This window comes from Boleophthalmus pectinirostris, unplaced genomic scaffold (assembly GCF_026225935.1).
Source record: "Boleophthalmus pectinirostris isolate CB_2022bp ecotype Guang Dong unplaced genomic scaffold, ASM2622593v1 HiC_scaffold_16, whole genome shotgun sequence".
Taxonomy (NCBI): Eukaryota; Metazoa; Chordata; class Actinopteri; order Gobiiformes; family Gobiidae; genus Boleophthalmus; species Boleophthalmus pectinirostris.
The window spans coordinates 29,554,769-29,574,012 of NW_026571095.1; the positions used below are offsets into that span (position 1 = coordinate 29,554,769).

Here is a 19,244-nt window from a genome sequence, read left to right on the forward strand (position 1 = left end):
CACTGTCTTCTGCTGTGATTTAAAATTGTATTACTTATCGTTCAATTTTATTTTTTACTGTATATTTGACATTTATATAATTATGTCTTTTTTGACACCAGTCTCTTGCTATCTTTCTTGCTACTTATTTAGAATTTATTAATACCATTTATATTTTCCCTCTTGGTTATTATATTTATTGTGATGTATGAGCTACTGTGCCCAAATAATTTCCCTTGTGGATCAATAAAGTTTGTCTAAGTCTAAGAATACAGGAGAATACAGATTACTCAAACATGCATGAATCACTGTAAATACAATAGGCTCTGAGCCCAGCAGCACAGAAGCGAGCTCACTGTGTCCCAAAGCCAACAGTGACTTTTATTAAAATCGTAAAACATGAAATAAACAACCTATTAAAATTCAAATGAATTAAAATAAACACAACCTGATTATCTCTAAATGTAGAATACTTCAGTTTGTGGAGTTGTTGTGTTGTTCGGCCTAAAAGGCGCACTGTGTAACTTTTCTGCTGGAGGGTCCACCTGCTTGTCTCCATGGAGATGTTATTGTTTTGCCTGGAAGTTCTCGGTATGGCATTAAACGCACTCATCTTTCATTTACTTAATAACATGAGTTTTTATTGACCTAAAAAAGTGAATTCTTAATAGAGGTGTAACGATATCCAAGTCTCACGATACGACATTGTTACAGTATGAACCTCACAGTAAGATATTTATTGCGATACCGTGGGAAATCTCACGATATGGTGGGGAGGCTCACGATTAGGGATGTAACAATATCCAAATCTCTTGGTACGATACTTTCACGATATACATCTCATGGTATGATATTTATTGCGATATTTTGTGGAAGCTAAACAAACAAAACTGTGAATATACTACTTTTTTCTCTTAAAATGCCTTGATAAGACTTAATCCAAAGAACTAAGACTCAAAAGTGCTTAGAATTATTATTTCTTCTTGTAGTCTACACTGAAATGGAGCAAAGGATCATGGTCTATGTAGTTCCCTCTGTCTTTTTTTTAGCTATTGCTGCACCATAACTCTTCATTTAAGCAAAGAGACTTGTAATTTGATATATTGTGATGGTCCACGATATTATTGTGAGGATTTTGACGATACAACTAGAGCTGTCGCGGTTAGGGAATTTCTCCTGCGGTGCGGTATTGCAGCTCAACAGCACAGTATGCAGTGATACCCCCCTCCCACACCCCACATCCCCCGGAGTTATAATATTTCCAGCGTCACTGAAAACTCTCTCTGATGATGCGCTTGTTGTGCAGATGCACATGTACCTTGGTTGTCCTGCAGATATCGTGTGTAGCGTGGAAGAAGTAACATTTGGCTTTGGAACAAGTGCCGCTGCATCTCTCCTGCTCTCACTGTGGCAGCTCGGGTCAGAGTCCTGGACCAGGTCGGATACGTGCAGACTTAAGAGAGAACCCTGAGCCCATGAAGCACGGTGTCCACAAAGCACGATCGGGCGACAACTGCACTTATCTTCTTGTGGCGAGGAGCTCTGTGCCTGTCCTGTCGCCTGCGGTCACTCAACAGTCTACGCAGGTGCACCTTAGTCCTGTGTTAGTCCTGTGTTAGTCCTGGGTTTTCACGGGCACGTGCGGTAACAGGTGGAATGTTGAAGGGTCTGGGCGGGAGAGGGTCTCTAAAAATGGACCCGTGCAGGACTCTGGGTCGGGTCACATTGGTCACGTGCGGTGATCGCCGCGGCCCAATATGCGCCGCAGTGGGCCTCTTAGTACCACGGTGATTAATTTTGCGGTGATCGTGACAGCCCTAGATACAACATCGCAATATTTCGGTTATTGTTACATCCGAAATTCTTACTGTGAGTGGTCTCCACTGATCTGACACGTAACTTGACCTTGAGGTGTCACCTGCTTTCTCAGTAGAGATAAATAAGTGCAATGCCGTACTGTGGAACATGGAGAAGCAGGTGAAAAGGGCATTGTGTAACTTCTTGGTTGTTGCCCATTACCTGCTTGTTTCTATGGATACATCATTGCTCTGCGTGGAATGTTTCACAGTACGACATTAAACAGCTCTGCCTTACATTTATTCAATTACACGTGGTGTTATAGGTCAAAAATACCTAGAAAAACAAACATTCTGATGAGCAGGGGTCGCCTCTCCACAAATCTGACCTGTAACTTAGTCTGGTTTGGTCTCCATGAAGATAGAAAAGTTTAATGCCATACTGTGAAGCATTCCAGAAAGATTCCACAGTACACATTTAAATTCTAGCAAATTAATGAAATGTAGTATTTTGTATTTTTGAAAGCGAGAGAATTCATGAAATAAACCTTGGCTATTTCTCTTTTCAGAGCAGAAGTTACGGTTAGATTTGATGAAATTCTCGGCAGCGTTTTGGGAGATTGCTTCATGTGAAAAGCAGCATTTTGTCGATGAGGTTGTACCGACCTTGACTCTGCCTCGGTCTGATCTATGTAAAAGTTCCTCAATCAATTTCTGTTCAAAAGAAGGAAATACATGGGAAAATATGTCTTTAAAGCAGGGACATTGCGAAAAATCGACTTTTTGGAGCTCTCTACAAAGTCATAATGTTTTTAGATGTCGTCCATGCATGTTTGAGTAATTTAGCGATCTTTCCCAGGCCCTATTCGAACCCTCCTTAAGGTTAGCTGTACGATTCTGTTTAAAGCTTCATCCACAAGTTTACATCACCCACACTCCAGTCCAGAACATCAATTTCCCAATCAAAATACAAAAACATGACACAAAACAATGCACAACCCTGAAGCGATGTGCAGCAGTTTTATCAGAATCAACAATTGAAGCACCAAACTCATATTTATTTGAGGTGGAAGAAGTTATATACCGTATTTTTCAGACTATAAGGCGCACTTAAAATCCTTGAATTTTCTCAAAAATCGACAGTTCGCCTTATAATCCGGTGCACCTTATGTATTAATTCTGGTTGTGCTTTCTGACGTTGAACTGATTTATGTGGTACACAGTGCTCAACAATCTGTCAAAATGTTTTAGTACGACTTTGGTAAACTACGAAGCCGCACTACTTGATGGATTGTCGGAGCATTACAGCTACCGTAGTCAGGAGCCTTGTGGAGTAAAGCCTAATTTACGGTCCTTATTCCGACAGAAGTTGACCGCATCAGTGCACAAGGAGCAAGCTGTTTTTTTCAGCACTTATAGTTTATGCAAATTAACCATGTGGTTTTAAGTTTCGGTTCTCTAAAACTTAGACAAATGTGCTCAAAGCTGCATTAAACACTTGGGTGTAACGATATCAAAGTCTCGCGATACGATATCGTCACGGTATGAACTTCACGGTACAATATTTATTGCGATATCATGGGAAAGCTCATGATATGGTGGAGAGGCTCATGATTAGAGATGTAACAATACCCAAATCTCTCGGTACAATATTTTCACGATATACATCTCACAGTACAATATTTATTGCAATATTTTGTGGAGGCTAAACAAACAAAACTGTGAATATGTGACTTTTTCCTCTTAAAATTCCTTGACTTAAGACTTAATCCAAAGAACTAAGACTTAAAAGTGCTTAGAGCTGTTATTTCTTCATGTAGTCTACCCTGTAATGAAGCGAAGGATCATGGTCTATGTAGTTCCCTCTGTCTTTTTTTTTTATCTATTGCTGCACCATAACTCTTAATTTAAGCAAAGAGACTTGTAATTCGATATATTGTGATGGTCCACGATATTATTGTGAGAACTTTGACGACACGATATCACGATATTTCAGTTATTGTTACATCCCTAATTATTACTCTATGTATATTTGAGTTCTTCTCGTAGAAAATAAAAACAACAAACTAAAATTGTCCACCCACATTCACATTCATAATACACATTCATCAAGACAGGGAGGCAACGCCAGGCGATCTGCCAATGGATCGTGGACACCTGGGATCAGTCTCAAATGTCGTGCGTTTGTTTCGCTTAATGCGCCTTATAATCCGGTGCGCCTTATGTATGAAAATAGACAAGAGAATTTAACATTATTGATATTGTGCCTTATAATCCGGTGTGAAAAATATGGTGTATTTGTCGTGAATGAGAGATTTCACCCGCTTTTGAGAGATACTTGATACTTGGACACAGTCTGGGGTTGGATTCTGGATTTTTTTTGGTGAATATAGTATTTTCAGGACAATAAAAGGTAACATGGTGATCTAAATATGTTATATGTTGGCAGTAAATACCCCATAGAAATGTAAAAGCCCCTCTTTGAGATTTCATGACAGGTCTTCTCTGTGTTCACGTATAAGTCAGACGCGGTATCGAAATTGCCGCACATATGTCTCTGAATGCTGTTTCCCGGTGTGGTATGAGGGAGGTGTGCCGTCGCTTTATTTTGCAGATGTAATTTTCGTTTTTCCATTTCAACATTCAAAAGAACCCTTCACTGTTTAGCTTCTTATTCTTCTTCTAATGAGTCTTGGTCCTTGACATTTCCAGTTTAATTTCCCCGAGGAAGCATTAGCACAAAATGGACTTTCAAAAGAACTTAACTAACCAAGAAAGTAGTTACCAACATCATAATGATTCAAACCTGAGCTCATAACACGGAAAATAGTGAATGAGTTTAGGTTTGGCATTTTGTAAAGCGCTTGTATTGACTGTTTACTGGAAATTAATATTATTTTGGCTGCCGTATGTCTGTTTTCTATTGGCACGGTTCTTGGAGCGGGTCTGTGGAGCGGCTCCCTCAGGCACAGCTGCCCAGTTTCTGTGAGTCCAGGGGCAGGGCTGTGCTCCCTGAGACTAGACCTGTCACGATAACAAATTCTGATGTACAATATATTGTGGAATAAAATACAGACGATAAACAAGAATATTGCAGCTAATTTATGCCTTGACACAGGATTTTTTTAAGTGGGGGTATGCGATTCGTGGAGTCTTCAATGTGACGAATCAACCAACTCCCCCGATTCATGTCTACCCCAAAAGTCAAACACTCAACCTGACATGACGAAATACACACAGGTGTCATATAGATTGTTAAAAAATAAAACAAAAACTCTTTCAGTACAAACATAAAGGCTCTAGCCTAGTAAAATTCAGTAATATTTAATGTTTTTTGCTCAAAATGATTTGGAATCATGTTATTAACATTAATGCCGTTCAAAATCACCTGCAAAACATAAATCACAGACTCCAACACATGACCCAGGACTGAACCAGGACTAAACCAGGACTAAACCAGGACTAAACCAGGACTGAACCAGGACTGAATCAGGACTGAACCAGGACTAAACGTTGTTCAGACTGTCATTAAAAGAAGATCATCCCTTGTGGCCATACCAGCTTGTCAAAACCTGATCCCGTCAGAACTCAGAAGCTCAGCAGGGCCGGGCCTGGTTAGTACTTGTTGGGAGAGCACTGAGAAAATCAGGTGCCACAGGGAGGGGCCAGTGGCTGCCTTTGTGTCCTTACGCAAGACACTTCACCCACATTGCCTAGTATGAAAGTGGAGTGTGCGTGCGTGATGATGGTGGTCGGAGCGAGGGTGCAGATTGGCAACCTCACTTCTGTCAGTCTGCCCCAGGGCAGCTGTGACTACAGTAGTAGCTTACCACCACTGAGTGGTGAATGAATGAATAATGAACTGTAAATCACTTTGGGTATCTTGAAAGGCGATGTATAAATGCAATGATTAATTCAATCAGATACAGGTCACATAGAGCTCGGATTTTGGGTCACATCAGGCTGCAGTCTGAACGTAGCCATAATGCTGTTACGTCCTCAAAAACAGACCTGGAGTTGTGTTTTGTTTCATTCACACATGTTTGATTAATCTTTTATTGACAGTCTATCTACATCTTCAAAGCACAAAATGCTCTGTTCCACCTTGCGATGTCAAGCAGTGATAGTCATACAGCTCCTTTTACCATTAGTTCAGTAGAGATGGTCAATTCCAGGGCTGAAATGATATAAATGATTCTAGTGAAGGTGTATGGAGTTTGAAAACATAGCGTTGCACTTCAGTTTTCTTCTTTGTTTCCTTTTTGAGAGAAGAACTCAGCGTAAATATGCAGGATTCGTGCTTTAAACATGCGTGAAAGCATCAAAACACAACCCCAGGTATGTTTGCGACGAGGAAACACATCATCATCATCATCATCACATAGATCAGAAAACGGCGTAATACGGACTCTTTAAGATGCACCGTTTTCCAATCCCAGCCCTGCTCTTAAACTCCACTCCTCTTTTTTAAATAAATGAACAGGAAATCTCACAGTGCGTATATATTTTACAAACGGGAAGGGTCCATATAATAGCACTAAAGTGATCTTCTGGCAGCAGCGCGTACGAAGCAAAGATAATTAAAATGTGTTTGATAATGATTTTAAAAAGCAGCGCGCCTGGTGTATAGGCCTCTCTATACTCGGGTGTCAGATGAATACGCGGTAGCTAGCACAACCCTGATTACGTTAATTAAATGGGGAGCGAAGAGGTTACAGCTACCATTGAAAAACACGGCGCTCAGAAAAGACCTATTAAACTTCTTATATTTTTACGATCATTTGAGTGCGGGGACGTGTTATGAATCCTCAGTAACGATTTATGTAAATGGCGGATTAGGCTAATTGGGGCTAATATACTTGATGGGATAGAAAGTTAGCGAAGAAAAATGTCACGTTTTTGCTCGCTGATGATTCCGGTAGCGGGGAAATATGGGTGGTTTGAATTCTAGCGTGTTTTCGGTTCAATATTTATGCGAGGATCTACGCCGCGCGGACTGCATATAATGAACAAACACTGGAGTTGTGAGCGCGTCCAATTCGACAAAAGAATATGGTAAACAGAGCGAGGAGTCGTGCACACATTAGGTTCAGAAAGAGCAGATGTCGAGAAAACTTTTGATTTGTTTTTTGTGTTTTGTTTTGTTTTGGTTTTTTTTACAACGGGAACGGCTCAGTATGCAAAAGAACTTAATGAGCCGGGGTCTGGAGGTCACACCCCGGGAAATTTTGTTGAAGAAATAAAGAGAATGGGATGGAAATTATCTCTGAGCGCAAAGACCGCAGAGAAGAGAATGCACACGACAAGCTAAAAGTTGTGAGTTGACAAAGTTGGTGCACATCGCTTCAGCTGTTGATGATTTTTCAGATTTTTGTGTATATTTTTCAGTAATTAAATTTACATAGGGTAGGCACAATAACCCAGAGTCCTAAACCGGATCGGGTACACACGGTACTGCGTCGCTCGTTTCGCCTGAGGTCACCCAACAGTCTACGCCGACGCAACTCCGAGCCTGTCCCAACAGTGAGTCCTGGTTCAGTTCTGGTTTAGTCTTCTTTTAGTCCTAGTTCAGTCCTGGTTTGGTCCTGTTTTAGTCCTAGTTCTGTCCTTGTTTAGTCCTGTTTTAGTCCTAGTTCAGTCCTTGTTTAGTCCTGTTTTAGTCCTAGTTCAGTCCTTGTTTAGTCCTGTTTTAGTCCTAGTTCAGTCCTGGTTTAGTCCTGTTTAGTCCTAGTTCAGTCCTGGTTTAGTCCTAGTTCAGTCCTGGTTTAGTCCTGTTGTAGTCCTAGTTCAGTCCTTGTTTAGTCCTGTTTTAGTCCTAGTTCAGTCCTGATTTAGTCCTGTTGTAGTCCTAGTTCAGTCCTTGTTTAGTCCTGTTTTAGTCCTAGTTCAGTCCTGGTTTAGTCCTGTTTTAGTCCTAGTTCAGTCCTGGTTTAGTCCTAGTTCAGTCCTGGTTTAGTCCTGTTTTAGTCCTAGTTCAGTCCTGGTTAATCCTCCTGGTTCAGGCCTGGAAACAGCTCGAGGTTAGTCCTGGGTTAGTCTTGGTTTAGTCCTAATTTAATTTTAATTTTATTAATATTTTTATTTTTTTCCTATTTTCCTATTTCCCGAGGAGGACTCAAATAAACATTGAGTAATAATGTGTTTAATGCAGCTTTGCACATTTGTTTACGTTTTTACAGAAACGAAACTTAAAGCCACATGGCTCATTTGCATAAACTATAAGAGCTGAAAAAAACAGCTCACTCCTTGTGCGCTGATGTGGTCAGCTTCTGTTGGACTAAAGGAGACGAATCGTAGTTTATCAAAGTCATACGAAAACATTTTGACAGATTTTTGAGCGCCGTGTACTGCATAAAATCGGTTCAAGGTCAGTAAACACAACCAGAATTAATACATTTTAAGTGCGCTTTATAGTCCAAAAAATACAGTATATAAAAAAAAAAAAACTGTTTTGTCGTTCTTTTCTTTTTTTCCACCCTTACTTTCTTAATTTTCTTTTCTGTTTTTACACTTTATTACTTATCTATTCACACACACACACATACACAACCACTTAAACTCCCGTAGAAGAACAGAAGCCACTCTTATCATCTCATCACCCCCTTCAAAACTCGCTGTATGCACTCTCAACCCCGTCAAGTAAAAACTGTAAACACTGTAAACTGTAAGAGCAAGAAAACTACCACTTCATGACATTACAAGGTGAAAAGAGCATTTTGAGTTTTGGAAATGTCGACAAACTAATATTTTTGATGAGGTAACAACACTGTAACATGGCTTAAAGTGGACAAGAGTCAATTCTGCGTAATATAGGACCTTTAAAGACTGCTTCAAACTGGATTTATAGCTCTGCTTCATGGACTGGGTGTCATTATTTTTGAAGGGCAAATTTGAATGGATAATATGGATGAAAATGCTGCAGTATGACTTTTTAGTAATAAAGCCACCTCATTATTTTCACTGTTTGAGTTTGTTTCTTGTGCCTCTGTGTCCGTCACTCCTCCGCCCCTGACGCTTTTATTGGCAGATGCAGTGAGGTGATGTTATGGGGTTATGATATGAAAAGGCTCCTGTCGCATGTGGCAGCCTTTAATTATGATTTCATTATGATTTCACTTATGTTACATGTCTCTACTTGCTCAAAATAAATACATAAATAAAATAATAAAAGCGTTTCTAGTGGAGGACATGTCACCTGCTTTTCTCCAATTGGATGTTTGAGAGTGATTTATTCGGAAAGTTCCACAGTATGGCATTGAAGGCATCTACTGTATCTCCATGGAAACAAAGGAGATCTGACCTGTAAATTCCAGATTTGTGGAGAAATATGTGCACTAACTAACCTGATTCATCAGCCGGTTTCACTTTGTGGAAACCGTCTGACCTCGCAGCATTAAAATTCGTTCGCTCAACGACAGACAGGTACTTTTTAAAATTTAACCAATCGCTGCTATTTGGTCGTGACGTATGTAATGCACCACTAACGGGGCTAACTGGTACATTAAGCTTTTCCCAAATCCCGTAGGAAGAAGGGCAATAACGTCTTTCCCCTTGATAAAATTCACCAAACTTTCTCTTTGTTCTGGCTTTAAATCCTCAATCTTGGGAATCTTGGCTGGTGCCTGAACTTGCACTTCTGGGGTTCTTGCAAACCGTCTAGTGTATTCCGATTCCTGACCTAGTCCCTGGAGAGAAATGAAATTGAGCAGAGGCACTAGGTGGCGCCAGTCTGGCTATGCAATAACAGCCTCTGGGAGAGACTCCAGTACAAAGTGTCTTGCCCAATGACAGCACGTCAGTATGCAGTGCTGGTAGTCGATACTAAGGAACAGACTCAATACTCATTGCCGATTCCAACACCACAATGAAAATTTAGACAGTAGAATACTATTTTCAACATAAAATAATTGCACTTTCTTTCGTCCAGGCAGGTTCCATAGTGGTCGATGGGTGTATACTAGTCTATAGCTCTTATACTTGTTCTGATACAGCTCAAGATCATTCTAAAGACATTCCCACTCTTTTTCACAGACAAAATTTCAAAACTTTTCCATGTTTTATGACCTAAAGTGAATTTTCCATGACTTTACAGCACCCTACATGTGTAGAATTGATCATAAATATGAAATGTTAACTCTTTCCACTCACCGTATGGTTTGGCATTGTAGTTTTTTAACATTCATTATTGTCGTCTCTTTTAAACAAAAAGCGCAGCTGTTAAGAAATAATCCTAATAGCCTAATGATAATTTAACAGAACGATGTAGTTGTGTGAAAGAGATACTAAAGTTCCATGACTTTTCCAAAACTTTCATTGCATTTACAAAATTCCATGACTCGAAAACGGCATTTTCATTTTCCATGACTTTTCCAGGACTTCCTTGACTGTGTGAACCCTGTATTCAGGAAAGGTTAATTTCTGTCCTGCGTGACTTTTTAAATTCTTATATATGCTCATCTGAGTAGAGTCAATATTAGTTTTTGTATTGTTTAATATCTGATTTTACTTTTGAACCTAGTAAAAGGCCATTCATAAGTGACAGTCATACAATGATGCGGAAAATTATTCAATTTATGCTACCAAAAAAATCTGCAAAGGCCGACGAGAGCAAATATTGAACAAAATAAAGGACAAAATGCTAAATAAACCCACAAATCCACTCTTGTGTGCACACTTCAAACGCGTCTCTGCAGTCGGTCAATTCTCTCTTTCTGACGCACATCACTGCAGCCCTGAGCCTTCAGCTGATCATCCATCACAAAGACCCCTCTGACCCCCTGCTGCCTCATCAGCATCTCCAACCCCCTACTCCCCCTCCCTCCACCCAGAACTCCTTCAGACCTGAGTCCACTCAAATCTATTGGAATAAGTCCTGTTTTTCAAATAAGGTTGGCAAAAGTATCAAAAATCAGACACTAATCGATACTAAAACTAGTGTTGAAACTAAATACTCATTTGAGCAGGTATCAAACTAAAAAAGTCACATTCACTAGACAGAAATGACCTTACCTGAATAGTTTTAGAATGATCTTGAACAAGTATAAAAGCACATAGACGAAGATAAAGAGACAAAATAAAGAGAACATCAAAAACAACAAAAGGTATTAAAAATAACAGAGGGTATAAAAGCTCAATTTAACCTTGGCAGTCCTAAAACACTAAGACCAGTCAAGTCAAATAAAAGCAAACACATAAAATAGCAATAAATACACAAAAACAATAAAATATAATATAACAATTTGAAAACACAGAGGTCCTCACAACTCACGCGGCGTTAAAAGCCAGAGAGTAAACGTGTAATAAGACGATTTACTGGTCAAAGTTGGATCAAAATATCTCATAAAATTTAAATTGTTACGACAGAGCTGTTCTATAATTACTTTAAATGTATGAATATCCACATTTGTATATTTTTTTTACCATACACTGTTTGTATTTAAAGGAAATCCGCTGTGTTTTTGGTTGATATTGAGTACTGGCAGACACTTAAAGCCAAAGTATTAACATCAGTATCAAAAGAGAAAAAGACAGATCGGCGCATAACTAATTAGAATCAAAGTCAATCTGCTACTCATTGATGGCTGATGTTTAAAGATGCCCTGTGTCACTTTTCTGATGTCCTGTCTCCTTGGGGATTGTTTTGAAGAAAAGATAAAAAGCACTGACGGGCAGATGAGCAGAGAGTTTCTTAAGGCACGTTCACACTTGCTTGGTCCTGTTTCAGTCCTGGTTTAGTTCTTATTATTTAATTATTGTTATGAGAAGAATATTAGCAGCAGCAGGGGTACGGTATAGTGTATTATTTTAAGCTACTTTATTCTGGCCGTATTTAGGTCAGGTTTCTTGTTTGGATCGGAGTTGAGAACAGCAGACGTGCAGAGGAGAAAGGATCATCTTCAGTTCTGGATGGAGAACTCCAGCTCAGAGAGCCAAATGAACTGGTAGCTTGTAACCCGACTGACTACAGACACACGGAATATTGAACGGACACTGAAAAGGACTTAAAGGACTATTCTATACCCGGGTATACTTTTATTTTGTTTGTTAAGGTTAAAAGATGTTTGTGCAATCCCCTCAGTCGTCCAGGTAGGATCCATCGTAAAGGAGAAATTCAATTCTTTCCCTGGAGAAAGTTTTTTTTGATCGAATACTTGGGGTGTAACAATATCCAAGACTGGCGATCACAGTATGAACGATATTTACAGTAGGATGTTTATTGCGATATCGTAGACAAGCTTACGATATGGTGGAAAGGCTCACGATTAGGGATGTAACAATATCCAAATCTCTCAGGATGATATTTTCACGATATACATCTCACGGTACGATATTTATTGTGATATTTTATGGAGGCTAAACAACTAAAGCAGTGAATATGCCACTTTTTCCTCTTAAAATGCCTTGACAAGACTTAATCCAAAGACGTAAGACTTAAAAGTGCTTAGAACTGTTATTTCTTCTTGTCGTCTGCACTGAAATGGAGCAAAGGATCATGGTCTATGTAGTTCCCTCTGTCTTTTTTTTTAGCTATTGCTGCACAATAACTCTTAATTTAAGCAAAGAGACCTCGATATTATTAAAACGTTGAGGGTACGATATCACGATATTTCGGTTATTGTTACATCTCTATCGAATACGTTTCACATTTCATCCAAGCTGCTTCTTCTGTTCTGTTCAGACGCTGGTGGACACTGCCTTATATCTGCCTGAAAGGAGGAACTAACTACACTGAAACTACTCTGAAACTAACACACACTCTTGTTTATATTTTCTGCATGTGAACTGTGCCTGAGTCATATTAGCGTAATCACTCAGGCCCCTGATGGGTGCTGTCACACCTCTGGGCATGAACAGACTGTCCCTATTGTTTTCTTTGTTTTGATTTATGTGTGAGGATGAAGTTGTAAATATGGGAGAGATGATGTCTGAGCGCTCCATTTCTGTTCAAAGAAGATGGTTTTGGGTAAAAGAGCGCACTCTATTTTTGTTTTTGTACAACGATATTTGAATCCACTCAAAATCCAAGTTGAATACAAATCATTCTTCACATTAATTCAAGCCCCATCCACACTAGTTCATATTTGAGTCGTTTTCGTTGTGGATGCAGTGTTCGTCCACACTAATCCGATAGAGAACATCTCCGGCAAATTCATCTGAGTACGGATCTGATCTGGCACCGTGTGGACGCCTGAAAACGCTGATAGGCGCTGTAGGTCTAAGCGCCGCGAAGTAATTCACCGCCAAAACGCTAAGAGGCTAGAATATATGTCCATTCATAAATAAGGTTTGTGCGTATGACCTGCAGACGTATAATCTCTGAAAAGTTTAACCATCTCCAACGTGATAGAAACACAGAACATCAGCAGAACACTCCTCTGTTACAGAAAGAACACAGATATTCCACTTTCATTTTGGTCTTCCAATAATTTATGTTATTAGGTTGTTTTTTCAGACCAAGAGTTTGTTTTCATACCTGACAGTTTCGACTGCTCACTAGCGGTCTTCCTCAGAGTGGTCACGTGATGTTGCTGTGACGTGTTCGGTCAGCTGATTTAACCACTCTGAGAAAGACCGCTAGTGAACAGTCGAAACTGTCAGGTATGAAAACAAACTCTTGGTCTGAAAAAACAACCTAATAACATATATTCCACTGAGTCGTGTCCTTTAGTCTGACAGAAGCTGAACCACATCAGCGCACAATATTGAGCTGTTTTTTTTTTTTTTGGCGCTATGCAAATTAGCCATGCAGTTTAAAGTTTCATTTCTGTAAAATGTAAACAAATATACTCAAAGCTGTGTGGATAGGGAAGGCTCACGGACACAGAAACGACGTGTGTGTGGACTCAAATCGTTTCCGATACAGTGATTAGTTTCAGTGTAAACATAGCCTCAGTGTCAGTGTCTTCTGTTACTCCTTCAGGCTCCTGCGTATCTAGAGTCTCTCTTAATCTCGCCGATCTACAGGGTAAAGGTACATTAATAAATAATACTATTAAAAGGGTACAGAAAGCATCTTAAGTGCTACAAGTAGTCACAAATCTAAAAAAAAATCAGTTTGATTCTATTGCTATTGATTAAAACGAACTAACTCCCACCCCACTATACCTCCTGTAGCTCAGTATAACTCGTGTAGCTCAGTGGCTCTGGCGTTTTCATACATCATGCTGTAATCACCCTGCTCTTTTTATACCCCCATCATTTTGGCTCCAACACAAATCGCCTTGGCAACGGTTGCTATTTCAACGCTTCGCTGACTATTTTAAAACGCGGCTAATTGTCTAGCGGGACCTGTCTATCTTCCGAGTGAGAGTGTGAACCTAACCTTGACGCTCATTTAAATGCACCAAAAGTGACTAATTAATAAGTAATGTTAATCATATAAATGAGCCGAGAAGCTGAGCCGCCTCTCCCGGACTTTAAGTGATTGGTTCAACTTCATTGATTTGTTGTGGCTGTCAGAGTTTGAGTTATTTTCTGTGGAGAAGTAGTTGGAGGGTGAACTTAAAATAAAGAGACATGTGCCCTTTAAAATCCTATGTCATCAGAATGTTCTAAAATACTGGGATGGAGCCATGATGAAGCAGATAAACCCTTAGATTATCGATACTAAAAAAGTGACATTCACAGGACAGAAATTAACCTTTCCTGAATAGTTTTAGAATGATCTTGAGCTGTTTTAGAACAAGTATAAGAGCACATAGACTAGTATACGCTCATGGAACCTACCTGGACCACGTGTAGGGATGGGACGAGATTAAATTGATTTGAGATTTGATCCTTCGTCTTTACATTTGGCACTGACATTACGCACCTCGCCCAAGCTCTGACAAGTTGCTCACCTTTGAACAACTCTAGCTAAAAGACTTATCCACACACAGACTTGTAGCGCACATATTCAGACAGATAACGCTTTAAACTTTTTGTAAGAGGTCTATGTGGGACTGAATTTACAGTACACCCGCACTGTCCCTCAAAGAATTGTAATTTTCAGTCCAGCTCCCACCTGCATCTGCGATATTTAGTTCCACTCCCGTCCGCAAATCCCGCAAGATGGGAATGTTCATTTTCTTAAGCTCTATCAAACACAGAGAAGCGGAAAGGAATTGTCTAAAATGTGCACAAGATTAGACCACATGCGCAAATTTAGGCTGCTTAAAATGTTTTTATTAATGACAAATAAAATATCCAGCACAAATCATGTAAGATATGCTTACATTCATCATTTGTATATTTAGTTTACACTCATATTTAGTTTGAAGGACTGCAGTTTATCATCCCAACCACCCCCTCCTGCATTGTGTAGTCCCGGTCAAAATGTGTACCGCGCTGCATTGTTTTGCATCAGGAGTACAGGGCTCTACAGGTTTTTGTTTTGATTTGTCATCATAGCGATAGGACCAACACTGACGCAAATAATCAGTGCTTAATACCAGATGTAAACTGTGAGATATTTTCGATTGTTTCACTCAGCCTCAGCTCAAACTGTACGACCAAATCGCAGGGTTTAAAAGTTCACAGCTCACGATTCATGTTCTCACACTATACGAATGACTTCAACAGTGTGAAACCCTCACGAGAGGCGACTGGATTTCAAACAGATTTGATATTCTTGCAACCTACAATTGAGGATCTGGAGCTGGTCATGAGTTATTAATCAGTTCTCATTACCCCATGTTTACTACACAAAGCATGACGCACAATAAAGCCAAAACTCGGCCCGATTTTCAAAACTGTGAGAGTGAAAAATCGGCTCAAAAATGGCCAAAAATCACAGTGTACGCGCAGGTTACGTTGGTTAAAACAAGATTGCGAAATAAAATGATCAAATATACACACATCTAATTCACCTGAGGTCATAGGAGAGTTTAATAGAAGATCCACAAAGAGATATTTAGGCCTTCTTCCTCCATAATAAATTAGTTTAAAGTACGAGTTTACGCTGGGTGTCAGCTGCGAGATTTTGACCATGTGTGATGAAAGATTTCTGATCATGTGAAAAATCTTGAATCGTAGCTCAAAATCGTGGCTCATAGATCTTTGAGTGAGACCAGGAAAAAGATCAAACTCAGAACCATCGTACAATCAAAGATGAGCTGATATTTGGTCTCGATGAGCCGTGGTCTCAGTCTTATCTCAGTCTCGACTCTCAGAGGTCTTAGTCTCGTCTCGGTCTCGACTCTCAGAGGTCTTAGGTCTTGTCTCGGTCTCGACTCTCAGAGGTCTTGGTCTCGTCTCGGTCTCGACTCTCAGAGGTCTTGGTCTCGTCTCGGTCTCGACTCTCAGAGGTCTTGGTCTCGTCTCAGTCTCGACTCTCAGAGGTCTTGGTCTCGTCTCGGTCTCGACTCTCAGAGGTCTTGGTCTCGTCTCGGTCTCAACACTCAGAGGTCTTGGTCTCTTCTCGGTCTCGACTCTCAGAGGTCTTGGTCTCGTCTCGGTCTCGACTCTCGGAGGTCTTGGTCTTGTCTCAGTCTCGACTCTCGGAGGTCTCGGTCTTGTCTCGGTCTTGGGACTCTGTTGTCTTGGTCTTGTATAGTGCGGTCTTGACTAGAACATTAATAAAATTCTCTCTAGTGAGTTTCAGTTTATTTAGACTCTCTACTTCCTTTAATTTTCAATACAATTCTTAAAATGTTCTTCACAAATTGCTTCTTGGTTGCTGTAAAACTGCAATTTATATTTACAACAGGTATAATCCCATCAAATTAAGAAAAAATGTGAAATATCTGAATGTGTGGCTTGTGTGTCCTTGTTGTTGGCTCTGAGTTATAGCGAGGGGCCCTTGTGTTTACGAGCTGTCAGAGCTTTCCTCACATCACAGGCAGGATTAGACAAGAGCAGGGGCCAAGGGCAGGGGCCAAGGGCAACCAATCTGCGGACAGCCTGATGCAACGCTTTTCATTAGTTTCAGCGGAGGAAGAGTTTGGTGCAGAATGGCGTTTCTTTTCCACTCTCCAGACCCTTTAAACGTTTGTAAATAAAAAACACTCTACGTTCAGAAATGGAGGCAACCGGAGGAAAAAGTGAAGTGAAGATAATGCGATTTCAGTGGGAAAACTGGGATTAACTTCAGAAGATCACAAAATATGAAAAATCAAGGGCAAGTTTGGCAAAAGAAAACCACTCAGATACACGTGAGTGATATCAGAGTCGGGTTTAGAAAGATTTACAATTGTATAAAAACCCAGAGGAAGTGAGAGCTTCAGGGTATCTCAGTTAAAAATCCACAACAGGTGAAGATGACCAAACTTGTAATGTAAATTTACTGTGATTAAGTAAAAAGATAGCCCGATTTATCAGACGGTTTCACTTCGTAGAAACCGTCTGACCTCGTAGTGTTAGAATTCGTTCGCTCGACAGTAGGCAGGTACTTTTTTCATTTAACCAATCGCTGCTATTTGGTCGTGACGTATGTAATGTGCCACTAAATCCCGTAAGAAGAAGGACAATAACGTCTTTCTCCTTGATAAAATTCACCAAACATTCACTTTGTTCTGGCTTTAAATCCTTGATCTTGGGAATCGTTGCCAACACAGAATATATGTCTCTTCGCTGATCGGCTGGTGCCCGAACTTGCACTTCCGGGGTTTTTGTGAACCATCTAGTGTGTTCCGATTCCTGACCTAGTCGCTGGAGAAAAATGAAATTCAGCGGAAGCACGAGGTGGCACCAGCCTGGCTAGTAAAAAGCAGCCCAAAAGTCCAATGCTTGTCCTGTATAACCACAAAAGTGCATTCATTCTAATTCCAGAGTGTCTCGGACTTTTGGACCACTTTTTAATTGGTCTAAAAGTAAAAAAAACTGTACGTTTTTACATTACAAGCTTGGCCATCTTCATTACCTGTTACATTTACAATTGTGTTTTATATTATTTGTTAATTTAAGAAGTGATTATAATAGACACTAAGCATTTTTGACAAAGTTAAAGTCCAGATTTTGAGGTCTGACTGGACAAAATGGACAATGACTACGGAATAAAGATGAATTGAACTGAAAATCCTCACAGAAAAGTTGAGTCCACTATAGTTTGTCACTTCTTCTGCATATATTACACATTTCATTATAAATTATACTTTTTGTGAACCTCAAATGCAATTTTGAGATTAGAAATTTGTATTTTTCCATCCTTAACGGAGAATTGGGACCTAATTTATTTTATATATTAATGACTTATGCAAAGTGTCTACAGCAGTATTATTATTCGCAGATGACACAAATTTTGTTATGCAGACGGCACACAACAATTACTATCTCATATAACATCTGAAATGATGCTGCCAAAAATATGGTTTGACACAAATAAATTATCTCTAAATTTGAATAAAACTATCAAATCCGACTGGCACACAAGTATTTACGGACTAATAATAATGATACAAGTTTTTGTCAAGATGGATCTCGTGTAAACAGATTAACAAATTAACGCTTTATTTGAGAGTTTGCACAGAGATGAGATCCTGTGGTCTCCAGTCCGGCCCCTGACTGCACCTAGAAATTCTATCTATAAATACAATAAACAAAACCGGTGACAAAGGGCAGCGCTGGCGGAGTCCAACATGCACCAGGAACAGGTCTGAGGGTCTGTTTACACGAGAACGCTTACAGGTAAAAACAACAAAATATTTTATCAGAAGTGCCTTTTTATTTATGGGGGCTTAAAAACGAGAAAATCTGAAACCACCCTCCAGAGTGGAAAAGTTGAATACGCTCTGCCATAGCGTTTCAGTCTACAATGTCCAAGACACAAAACTCTAGTCAGATCTGCTTACACGTTTATGTCAAATGCGTCACCATATTGCGTCAGCACATAGCCGCCTGGCATGCATACCCAATCGAATTTCACACACGTCATCGTATGCACACAGATTTCCTCCCGAAAATGCTCGTCTAAATGTGGAATAAAAAGTGAAGTCGCGACGCCACTTTTGCGTCTTCTGTTCAGACCGTCATCATGTAAACACAGCCTGATTTACTGCCGGCAATGAACACAGCTCCTGCTCCAGTCATACAGGGACCGGACCCCATACTCCCAGAGCACCCCCCACAGGACACCACGAGGAACACGGTCGAATGCCTTCTCCAGATCCACAAAGCACATGTGGACTGGTTGGGCAAACTCCCATGAACCCTCGAGCGCCCGATGGAGAGTGTAGAGCTGGTCCAGTGTTCCACGACCAGGACGAAAACCACACTGCTCCTCCTGGATCCGAGGTTCGACTATCGGGCCGGATTCTCCTCTCCAGTCCCTGGCATAGACCTTACACCGCGGAGGCTGAGGAGTGTGATTCCCCTGTAGTTGGAACACACCCTCCGGTCCCGCTTCTTATACAGAGGGACCACCACCCCGGTTTGCCAGTCCAGAGGTACTGTCCCCGACCGCCACGTGATGTTGAAGAGACGTGTCAGCCAAAACAGCCCCACAATCCGTGTATCATTCATTCATTCGTTTTTCAATATAAAACCAAAAATAAG

The 19,244-nt window shown here is 40.3% G+C and overlaps 1 protein-coding gene and 1 pseudogene across 2 annotated transcripts in view; one reads left to right on the forward strand and one right to left on the reverse strand.

Annotated features, from left to right (window-relative positions):
* Positions 1–19,244, reverse strand: part of st6galnac3 (ST6 (alpha-N-acetyl-neuraminyl-2,3-beta-galactosyl-1,3)-N-acetylgalactosaminide alpha-2,6-sialyltransferase 3) — a 278,580-nt gene that overhangs the window by 163,995 nt on the left and 95,341 nt on the right. The gene's annotated exons all lie outside the window — the stretch shown is intronic.
* Positions 5,320–5,436, forward strand: LOC129408437 (5S ribosomal RNA; annotated as a pseudogene).